Source organism: Myodes glareolus, chromosome 16, assembly GCF_982192425.1.
Source record: "Myodes glareolus chromosome 16, mMyoGla1.1, whole genome shotgun sequence".
NCBI lineage: Eukaryota > Metazoa > Chordata > Mammalia > Rodentia > Cricetidae > Myodes > Myodes glareolus.
Genome location: NC_142041.1, coordinates 22,688,418 through 22,699,926, shown reverse-complemented (window position 1 = coordinate 22,699,926; position 11,509 = coordinate 22,688,418).

Below are 11,509 nucleotides of genomic sequence, written 5' to 3'. Positions count from 1 at the left end.
TGAGTCATGGTTGAAAGGCCTGGGTACCACACCCATCTATCTCCTCAAGCCCGCTGACCTCCTCAGCCTGCCAGGTCACAGCGTTATAGAATATTCTTACATTTCTATATCTCCCAACTTGTTCTCTGCTACCGTGTAGGATACTTGAATATAGGAGGAAAGGAGAGAGGAGATGAAAGGAGGCAGGAGAGGGAGAGAGGGAGATGGAGGAAGAGAGGGAGACATTGAAGTGTTCAGCTTCAGTCCCGACATCAAGCTCAGTCTCCTCTCTGGAGCCACCAGACAATCGCATGTCACAACCAGTCCATGATTTCAGCGTGCTTCATCAGCGATGCAGCTCTGCTCTGAGGGGCTGCACTGAACAACTGTCATTATTCTGCCATAGCACATGGCAGATCTTTTCCCCATCCACCTCTCTCCTTCCTGCCGCTTGATCTAGGAGCCATAGAATCCCTCTCCTCTCTCATGCAGAGCAGTTGAGTAGCCATACTGTCATGACGGAGAAGGCCTTCGGGACTTCACCTCCACCCCAAATGTCATCTTTGTTATTCTTCTGCTGCCACTTTAAGAACTAACCATGGCCACCCCAGCCACTTTTGGACCTCCCCCGCAGCCATCTTCTCTCTCTCTCTGGTGCTTGTGTGTGGGTGCGTGTGTGCGTGCATGTGTGTGTGTGTGTGTGTGTGTGTGTGTATGTATGTGTGTCTTTGTTCTCTCTGTTTGTTTATGTTTTTCTTTCTTTAAGTAATAAATGTCTAGCTTTAAGTATAGCCTTACGTCTATTTTCCCCGCCGTCCACCGCATCCAGCCGCCTGACTCTGCCGCTCGCCCGGGGACCCTGACTCCCCGGCCTCATGGCGCTGCCACTTGCAGCTGCTCCGCAAGCTGCCCGGGACATCCCACCATGGTATTATTTTTAAAAAAAGAGCAATAATCTTAAAGTATTTCATCTAATCAAACAGAGCGCTCCTCCTCAGAGGATGCTGGTGGCCAACACTTTCTCAGCCTCTTTACTTGCAAGTCCTCCCGGTCCTGTCACTTGGTTGCGGATGAATCTTGTGCCTCAAGCACAAGAAGCATGGACGATTAGAGCGTATGGCTTCCTCGCAGGATATCATTCCTTGGGCGAGCGGCCTATCCGGTTCCCCTCACCAAATCACCACAGCGCCCAGAGAGTGTCTGACACACATACTGAACGACATAATACCATCTGCGGAAGGGAGACTGGTTTGAACATAGTCACCCTATCTCGTGGGACAAGAACAAAGACAAGGTGCAGCACTTGGGGAAAGGCTCAGTGGGTCAGAGGCCAGGCAAAATGTCAGTGCCCTAAGGGACAACAGTCCTTCCGGTAGGGGCAGCTTGCTATTCCTAAAAAACACTTCTATTTCTCCACGAGGTTGTTGGGGATCTCCCATTGAGCTGCCCTCTCCAAACCCTGTCCTCAGTGAGCCAAGGCCGGCCCCTCCCCTGGAGCTGCCCCCTACCCATCAGACCCCACCAAAGAAAGCCCGTCAAACAGCAGCTACACGGGAAGGGTATTTAAGGTCTGGCCCACAAACTCCGCCTCGTGGTTCTCGCTCGCGGTTTCTCCACTTCCCCTGGGACCACCCAGGAGTGCTTTGCACTGATTGAAACCTGGGCTTTAATTCAGCCTGCTCATTCATTGCATCAGTGGGGAGTCTTCATATCGGGATACAGAAACCTTCAGAAGTGACGTCTACAGCTCCATTGCTTCTTTGTATCTACTCACTACAGTCTGAGTTAGTGTCCCCCGACCAGCATTCATGCGTGTAAACTTAAGGCCAGTGTGGTGGCCTTAAGAGGTGGGATCAGACCTGGAAAGATACCTCAGTGGGTAAAAACACTGACCAAGCAAACCTAAGAATCTGAGTTCAGTCCCTGGAACTGGCACAGAAAGCCACACACAGCAGTGCGTGTCTGCAATCCCAGCACGTTTAGGAGAGACGGGAGTGGAGATGGGAAAATTGCCCAGCTTACAGGCCAGCTAGTCTGGGAACTATCGAACAGAGGAAATAGAGACCCTGCCCTAACAAGGTGAAAGGTGAATTTGACACACGCACCCCTCAAGTCATCTTCTGACCTCCAAACACACACAGTGGTACATGCACACCCGCTTGTACACACATGCTAACACACACACACACACACACACACACACACAATAATAAGGTTTTTTTTCATACTTAGGGTCTTTGGGAGGTGTAGGCCAAGAGAGCTTTGTGCTCGTGAATGTGAGCAATGTCTTCGTAAGAGGGGGCCGAGGGCTGAGGATGCCGTTTCCATGGCAAAGTGTTGTCTAGCAAGCACAAAGCCCTGCGCTTGATTGTCCAGCACCACATGAAACTAGGTGTGGTGGTGGATGCCTGTCAACCGAGAATTCAGGAGACAGAAGCAAAGGAAAAAAGTTCAAGGTCATCCTCAAATGTATAGTGAGGTCAAAGCTAGCCAGGGCTCCATGAGACCCCGATTCACCAAAAAAAGGGGGGGGGGGCTTGAGGAGCTTGCTTGCTCCCTCTCAGTGGGAAGATATCACTTAAGTAGATACCTTGCGCGGGGTGAGATGGCTCAGTAGGTGAAAGTTGCTTGTTGACAAGCCTGAAGATCTGAGTTTGATCCCTAGAGCCCACATGGAGGAAGTAAAGAATTGACTCTGAACATTGTCCACACACACACACACTAATGTCATAAAAACTTTTGAAAAAATAAAGAAATAGAGGCCTTTACCAGACATCAACACTTCTAGCCTTTGCCTTAAACTTCCCAATGTGTAGAACATGAGCAAGAACTTTCAGTTATTGATAAACAACCTCTTCTAAGGTGCCACACTACAGCACCTAGTTTTATTTCATTTTATTCTTTTTTTTTTTGTAAAAGTGAGCCTGTAGAAGTTCTTTCATGGAAAAATCAAGATGTTCTTGGCTGACCAAAGCTGAGTTGGCCATTCCACACCTGCCCAGTTCCTAGGATAAATACCAGTAGTGCCCAGTGGGAAAGGCAGGTGGTGGTACACATTTGGTGTGTCATAAGTTCCATACCAGTTGAGTTTGTCACAAGATTAAGCCAAAGCTACAAAAGTCTCCTAGTCAGCAGGAACCATAGCAGTCATGCACCTGTTTCTTGAGGCTTGGAGAAGATACATTCTCTGCCTTGGGTACTACAAGTGATAGACAAAGCATTTTAAAGAGTAGCCCAGGGTATGACAAGGGCAGTGTAGAACCAATCCACTCTCCACAGAGTCAAGGACTGGTGAACAAGGGGATCACGGGGCTCTCATACCAAGGGTGACCTGTAAACTTGTTAGGTTACTATGCTCCCTTTTCGCAAGAGTGGAGAATCAGTCTTTCTAGTTAACCATGTCTTCAAATGTAACAAGTTTTTTTTTTCTGTCCTGCTAGCCAGCTCCCAAATAATGACACAGAGACTTATTATTAATTTTGAAAGCTCAGACTTAGTTTAGGCTTGTCCCACTAGCTCTTATAACTTTAATGAACCCATCTATTTTAATCTATGTTCTGTCATGTGGCTCATTACCTCATCTCTCTGTACTGCCCACGCTGCTTCCTCTATGTCTGGCTGGCAACTTCGTCTTCTTCTTCCCAGAGTTCTCTCTCTGCCTGGAAGTCCTGGCTCTACCTACTGCCTAGCTCTTAACCATTTGGCTTTTCATTACACTGATCACAGAAACACATTTTCACACAGTGTACAAATATCCCACGACACTGAGACAGCCTCATCTCTGCCTTTCGAAAATCTCTTTAAGGGTTGAAGAGATGACTTGGTTGTTAAGAGCATTGACTGCTCTCGTGAGGACCTGGGTTCAATCTCCAGCACTCACATGGCAGCCGACAAATGTCTGTAACTCCAGTTCCAGGGGATGTGAGACCCACTGTTGACCTCTGTGGGCACTGCATGCACATGGTTCCCAGGCATACACACAGACAACACGCTCATACACATAAAACAAAAAGTTTTACATCTTTAACAGCCTCTCATGCATTTCTTCTACTGGTTTAAAACCTTCATATGGGAGAATGATAAAGGTTTAAAAATGCTTGGGGTTTTAATTACCAGTGAGAGAACCTCTAAAGCTAAAGAATTGTCCTGTGGTATGTATTAATGTTTACTTGAACCTATATGTATCATAATATGAAAAACATTTGCAAATACAGAGAGCATCACATTAAAATCATATTCACTTCATGGTGGAATTGGAGTTGTGAATAGGGAAAAGCCAAAGTCCCCTTTCACTGTTAGTGGACCAGCACGAATTCAAGAGATGCTCAGGCAGAAAGGAGAGAGTGCCCAGGTGGTACTAGGGCCTGGCTAGTCATTGCTGGTGAAGCCCTTTGCTTAAGTACGAAGTGGCGTGTGTTTGTTTTCATGTTTGGGGCTGTTGCCATCATCGCTGGGCTCAGAGGAACTAATTTTAGCCTTCCCCCTGTAGCTCCCTGCTTTAGACGGGACCATTTATTCCCTTGCTGTCAGCACAAATGTAAAAATTAGGAACACACCTGACTGCACCTGTACTTAGCCGCTCGCAGCCACGATTACCCATAAGCACCCTCCAAGAATGGCAAAAGCTGTTAAGCATGCCTGCAATTAAGTAATTGTGGGCATCATTAGTTGCATCGTTAGTCGTGTGAGTAAGTTTTATGGTCGTCATGGCTACCTCCTGATGCAAAATTACCCACCTGACTAGGGAGCACTAGAGTTAATCCCTCCTTCTTCTTTTCCAATTTTGCAGAAATTGTGTAGTGAAAATTTTTTTCCCAGTTATTTCACACAAGTGAATGGTGATATGTTTGTGATATAAGCTATTTATGTCAATCCCAAAAGAAATTGTCACCCTTGGTCCCGTGTGTCATCGATTTGTCTTTGCTGTTGTTTTCCTTTTTCATTTGACATACAACAAAGCGAAGAAAAGTCGTTGCCTCTTTTCCTGGGAAAACAACTCACTAGTGGTATGTAGGTGACAATATACTCTTTCATTTGCACGTTCTGTCCAATAAAACGGGTTTATTTCACACCATAGTTATCTTTTCCCAATTTGAAAATCTGCTACAGATTTCTAGCCGGAGAGGTTACTTCCTAAAAGAACTGAAACATTTGAATCTTTTCCTCTGAGCGCTTCAAGCTGAAAAAGAAATAGGTCTAGAGACCTAAGAAAATAGTTCCCGCTTGAAGGCTGATGATCTGTGAAACTGTCGTTGAGAAATGCATTCTTAATGAATCACCAGACTGAGAGTGAATCATCATGTTCTGCTAAATTCCAAGAAATATGTATTCACAGGGTAGAACAGAGTGGGGAGATATATATTTTATATTTACTTATATAATAGACTCAAGGGGCTTCATATAACAACCAGTTAATCATCCCTTACTAAAAGACACGTTTCAGATTTACATCCCGGAGGTGAGTAGCTAGGCTATCGGATCCACTGAGGAGCTGAGAAAGTACGGAACCAATAGATAATCTTAAGGTCTGGATCTTTGTTCATGAGTGGGAGGAAGTTGAAACAAGGTCTGATGTAGCCCAGGATGGCACTGATCATGTCAAGGAGCTGAAGGAGACCATTGCCTCCACCTCTAGGGTGCTGTGTTTACAGGTGCTGGTCGTGACTTGGATCTTAGATCTTCCCAGGAAACATGTCTGTTAAAGGCTTGTTTTTGGACTGATGGAACTTGGGAGGTGACACAAAATAGTGGGATAAGTGGGTCACTGGGAACATGTCCTCAAACCTTGAAGGGTACACTGGTGTTCATATTCATTCTTCTCTCTCTCTCTCTCTCTCTCTCTCTCTCTCTCTCTCTCTCCCCTTTACTGACTGCTGTGAAGCAAACAGACCTCCACTGTCATGTGGCTCCCAACCATGATATTCTGCCATCACGGGCCTAAATCAACAAGAAAAATGACCATGGACAGAAACCTCTGAAACCATGAGCAAACATAGATCATTCTCCCATTCACTTTTTTAAATTATTATTATTTCATTTTGGATAGTTTCCCATAGCAAAGTAAAATTAACAAAAGTGACTGACAGCCTGCAGTTTGTCATTTGTCTATTTGATCTCATTTACCGTGGTAAAAAAGGAAAGATTGTATCAAGCTTTTTGACCCTAATTTTGGGTGCCCAAAAAGGGTCTCTAGAGCAATAGTGTCTAGAAGTTTAGTAATGGCAGAAATTATGTTTCTACCATATCTGATACAGTAGTTGTTATTCATGTGTAGCTAGTGTAAGTGTAGTGTAATGTGACAAGTGTGAAGAGAGCTGAATTTCCTGTTTTATTTTAAAGTGATTTATGAGGGTAGGAGCCACCACATTGTACAATGCACTTTAAAATCTATATGCAGAATGGGAAGAAGGCTCAGTCAGTGGAGTGCTTACTTTATGAGCATGACAACCTGAGTTTGTTCCCCAGAATCCACATAAAAATTGCATGTGGTGTCACGCCCATATATTCCCAGAGCTGGGGGGGTGGAGACAAATGCATTCTTAGACTTCATTCCACAAACCAACCAGCTTAGCTTACTTGACAAGTTCTGGGCCAGTGAGACACCCTGTCTTTAAAAGAAAAAGTGAGTGGCACCTAAGGAACAGTGCCCAAGGTTGGCTCTGTGTACCTGCATGCATATATATATATATATATATATATATATATATATGCTATTGTATGTACATGAACATATGTACATATATGTGTATATGGGGTTGGAGAGATGGTTCATCACTGGAAGAGCAGCTGCTCTTCCAGAGGACCTGGGTTTGATTCAAAACACCTGCATGGCAGCTTACAATGATTGTAACTCCAGTCCTGGGGACCCAATACCTTCTTCTGGCCTCCATAAGTACTATGCATTGACATGGTACACAAACACATTGATAGGTACCATACACACGCAATTTTATATTTAATTAATTTGTCCAGAAAACGCATTCAACAGTGGTTCAAGTGTGATCAAAAGTGTGGTAAACAGATGGAAAGGAATTTGGATCCAAAATCAAAGACCTTCTCAAACTATTAACCATACAATGTATGATTATGGATAAAACACGTCTTTCCTAGCCCACGTTGTATTCAAAGAGATCATTTGTTAGCACTTAATGACATTGCCTTCCGGTTGCTTAGGTGGTTATGCTCTATGATAAGTGTCTGTGTATGTACACACACACACACACACACACACACACACACTAAGTTCATAAAAGAGAAGTGGGAAGAGTAATGTCCTTTTGCAAATTAGGACCCTCATGACTACATATTCTGGTTTGCTTTCTGTTGCTCTGATGAAACACTGACCAAAAGCAACATAAGAGAGGACAGGTTCTGCTTTTGCTTTCACAGAGGATAGAAAGATGTGGGTTCCTTACTGGCTAATATGGTTTGATCCAACAAGACCCCCTGAAGCAATGGCTTAGATGGTCCAACATCCATGACAGCTTCAGGACTGCTGGATAAGATGGACCTACCACACAGGATACCCCGTGACAGACCTGATTAACAGCACCTGCAACCGCAGGAAGTAGTCTAGAGAGCAATGCTCAAATTCCCTAAATGATTGTTTATAAATGTTTGTTTACATTTAAAGGGGGATATGCTACAGAAATGAATACTTTGCATTGTACAAATCTTAATTTATTGATACAAATTTAAGGTTGGTTTTGTTATATGTATATTTCTGCTCTTGATTAAGGTATTGTGTTTGTGCAGCTCATTTAAAAATATAATGTATAGTTAAGAAATACAGGTTAATAGTTACCTATATTAGTCAAGTTTGTAGTTAAGTTAATTAAGTTTTCTAGATGTACAGAGATATATCTCAGATGAATAGGTATTCTTCAAACCTTTCAAAGACTAACAGAATATGGCATTTAAATTGCTTTAAGAACTTAGGACTTTTCATGACAATGAAACACATCTGCTCTTTACAGCACCAATCTACTTCAAGAGGATGATGGTCATCAAAGAGGTTCCTCATGGAGTTCGTTAGTCATTTGAGCAAGAAGCTGCTCTTGCCTAGACTGCTTGATGGTGTGCTGTATGAACTGAACATGCAGGGCACAGAAAGATGACTACTGAACATTCTAAAAGGTGGGATGGTCCTTCAAGGTTCCTGCTTCACAGAAGAAACTGACAGGCACTCTGCAGGATACAGAAGAAAATGACCGACAAACTGCCAATATAGGCAAAACAGTATTTCAAATTTCCAGCTTCATAAAAAAGTCTGCTGGATACTATGGGCCTGTAGGCTGAAGATGGATGTTCAATGTTATAGAAGAACTTTGGGTGACTGTCCAGGCAGCGATATTTCTCTGTCAATCCTAGAGTTTTGGAAGTTGCTTATAAAGGACTTTCTGTTTACTTAGGTAATACTATATTATTCTAGGGTCTTTGATAGTGTTGAAGAATAGATAATTATAATTGTAGTTTTCCTTAGTTATGATAAAAGATAAGACAGATATAAATATTGTAACTGTAATTCTTGCTTGATACCTGTTTTGTTATATGGAATTTTGTTATGTTAAAGTTTAAACCTTCCTTTTTATTTAGCCAGAAAAGTGGAGGTGATGTGGGATTCTCCTCTGTTTGCTGTGAATATGTTTTCTTACCATTGGTTATTAAAAAAGTGTCTTTGGGCCTAAGGCAGCACAGAATAGGCAAGAATTCCAAACAGAGATAAAGGAGAAAAAAAGATGTAGCTGCCAAGGAGACAGATGCCTGGAAACTTACCAGTAAACCAAGACCCTTTGGTAAAATATAAATAATAGGAATGAGTTAGTTTAAGATGTAGGAGTTAGTTAATAAGAATCCTAAACTAATAGGCCAAGCAGTGTCTTAAATAATATAGTTTCTATGTGATTATTTTGGGTCTGGGTGGCAGGGAAATGAATGAGCAGTCTCTGTCTACAGACCTGGATGCAGGAACCAAAGGAGACAGGAGAAACACAGTGTAGTAGCTTACTTCCAGGCTCACATGCAGTTACCTTTATTTCTTTTACACAAATTATTTTATTACTTTGAGTATTTTCCCTGGGATGTATGCCTGTGCATGACATGTAAACCTGGTGCCCTGAGAGGCCAGACAAGAGCACCAGATCCCTAGGGATGAGAATTACTGGGAGTAGTGAGGAGCCATGTGGATGCTGGGACTCAAACTCCAGTTGTCTGGAAGAGCAGCCAGTGCTCTTAAGGGCTGAGCTATCTCTCAGTTATCTTTCTAAAATAACTAGGGTCTACCTGCCTACAGGTGGTATTGCCCATAGTGGACTGAACCCTGCTACATCAATTAGCAATCAAGAAAATGCTTTACAGATTTGGTTATAGGCTAATCAGACAGAGGCAGTTCCTCAATGAGCTCCCCTCTTCCCAGTGTATCAACTTGACAACTGAAGCTATATGAGACAGCTAACAGAAACAGCAACCCAAACCATGCAAGTATATTACGATTCATCTATAAAGCAAAAACAACCAAAACCTATCCTAATTAATTAATTAATTAATTGTGTGTGCAGCAACATTGTTGTGGAATAATGCTCTTATACACAGTAAAGATTTGTCATGTGTATTGGTTTAATAAAATGCTGATTGGCCAGTAGCCAGGCAGGAAGTGTAGGTGGAACAACAAGACTAGGAGAATTCTGGGAAGAGGAAAGGCAAGGATGTAGCCACCAGCAGATACAGAAGAAGCACGATGAAAATGCCTTACTGAGAAAAGGTACCAACCCACATGGCTAAACATAGACAAGAATTATGGATTAATTTGAGTTAGAAATAAGCCTGAACAAGAGGCCAAACAGGTTTATAATTAATATAAGCCTCTGTGCGTTTATTTGGTGTTGAGTGGCTGTGGGACCAGACGGGACAGAAACTTCTGTCTACAGAACATGTCACAGCAGATGTGTGGAACTCAGAAGACAACTGGTAGAAGCCCATCAGACCGTCTACCATGGAGGGGCCAGAAAACAAACTCCCATTTTCAGACTTGATGGCACATACCTTTACTACTGAACCATGTTGCTGGCACCATGGGTTCTCGTCTTAACAAACTCCCAGCTAGTGACTGCTCTAAGAAAGTAGATTCAGGTTCTGATCAGAGTCATCCAGATTTGGGATTTCTAAGATCTCTTGGCTCTACTTTCAGTCACGACTTCTAAAAGGTAGCGATATGATAGTCACAGGCCAAGTTCCCCAAACTCTTCAGTCTACCCTCAGGGTAAAGAGTATATAGGGGTCTCATAAACACAGGCTGTCTAGAACAACTAACTTCATTGAAGGCCAAAGTCCCCAGTGGTACCTGGAGTTGTGTCAGCCTCCACTGAGGCACAGGGACTAATAATGAGGAGGGGAAGTCCCCCAGAGTAAAGGTGAGTGCTTCTCAGAGAAAGGTGAACTGATGTGTTAACAGATGGCTTCCAACACCCTGTTTCCTGGTTTGAAAGGTGAGAGCCTGGATTGGAGTAATCACAGCGGAAACGAATCCAATCAACTCATCTCAACGGGTGTACCCTACGACCATCCAGGGGCCTTCTAAGCAGATGTGTGTAGCAGCCATGAGAGGGTATCTCATTGTAAAACTGAATCTGGATTTCCACCTCATAGTATGGCATTTGCAAAGGGATGTACAGGTAACTGATGGATAGGGAGCTCAGATATGAACCCACACACATAGGGTCAAAGGACCTTTGACAAAGGAATATAAGCATTTTAGGGGAGATAGGTTGGTCTTTCCAATAAAACACTGAAATGATTGAATATCCATATGGAAAAATATTATCTAGACACAGATCTTACGCCTTTTACTATAATTAACTCAAATTGGATCAGATACCTAGGTGTGAAACGTATTTCATATACAGCAGCCGAGAGTTGGTGTTTTCCACCAGTTGGTTTTTTGGACTTATGCTAGGAACAGGCAATAGCTCTTGTTTCCATTTGATGAAATGACTAGAGGGACAGAGGTTGTAAAGGTCATTTGTCCTTGCCAGTAACACAGCTTGGAAACTCTTGACACTCTTTGCTTCTTGGCCCTTGTTTCGTGCTCCACCCCACCCCACCTCATCCCTGCTGGTCAACAAAGGCTGTGGCTTCCTTATTCACTAAATGGCAACAGGAACGTGGCTATTGGTACTAGCGTTTTAGGACAGAAGCCCCAAGGCTAGTAGTTGCAGGATATTATACTTGGACAGCAATTCATCCAGATTAATGATACAAAGTTAGGGAAAACAGATTTAATCAGTGTGACCACACTGGGAAGTATAGATAAAGGGGCTTGGTGATCTTAAGTCTGTGTCCAAGATTCTGGCATGGGCTTGAGGTCGAAAGAAGGGGGAAAAATGGAATAATGAAAGGGAGGACTTTACAAATAGCAATCTTAGTCAAGGTGCAGTCTGGTTGACCAGCATCCTCATTCTGGTCCTTTGAGGTGTTTCAAAGAAGTCATTGTCACTGTCATCACATGACTGGTACATCTGATCCCTGTACAAAG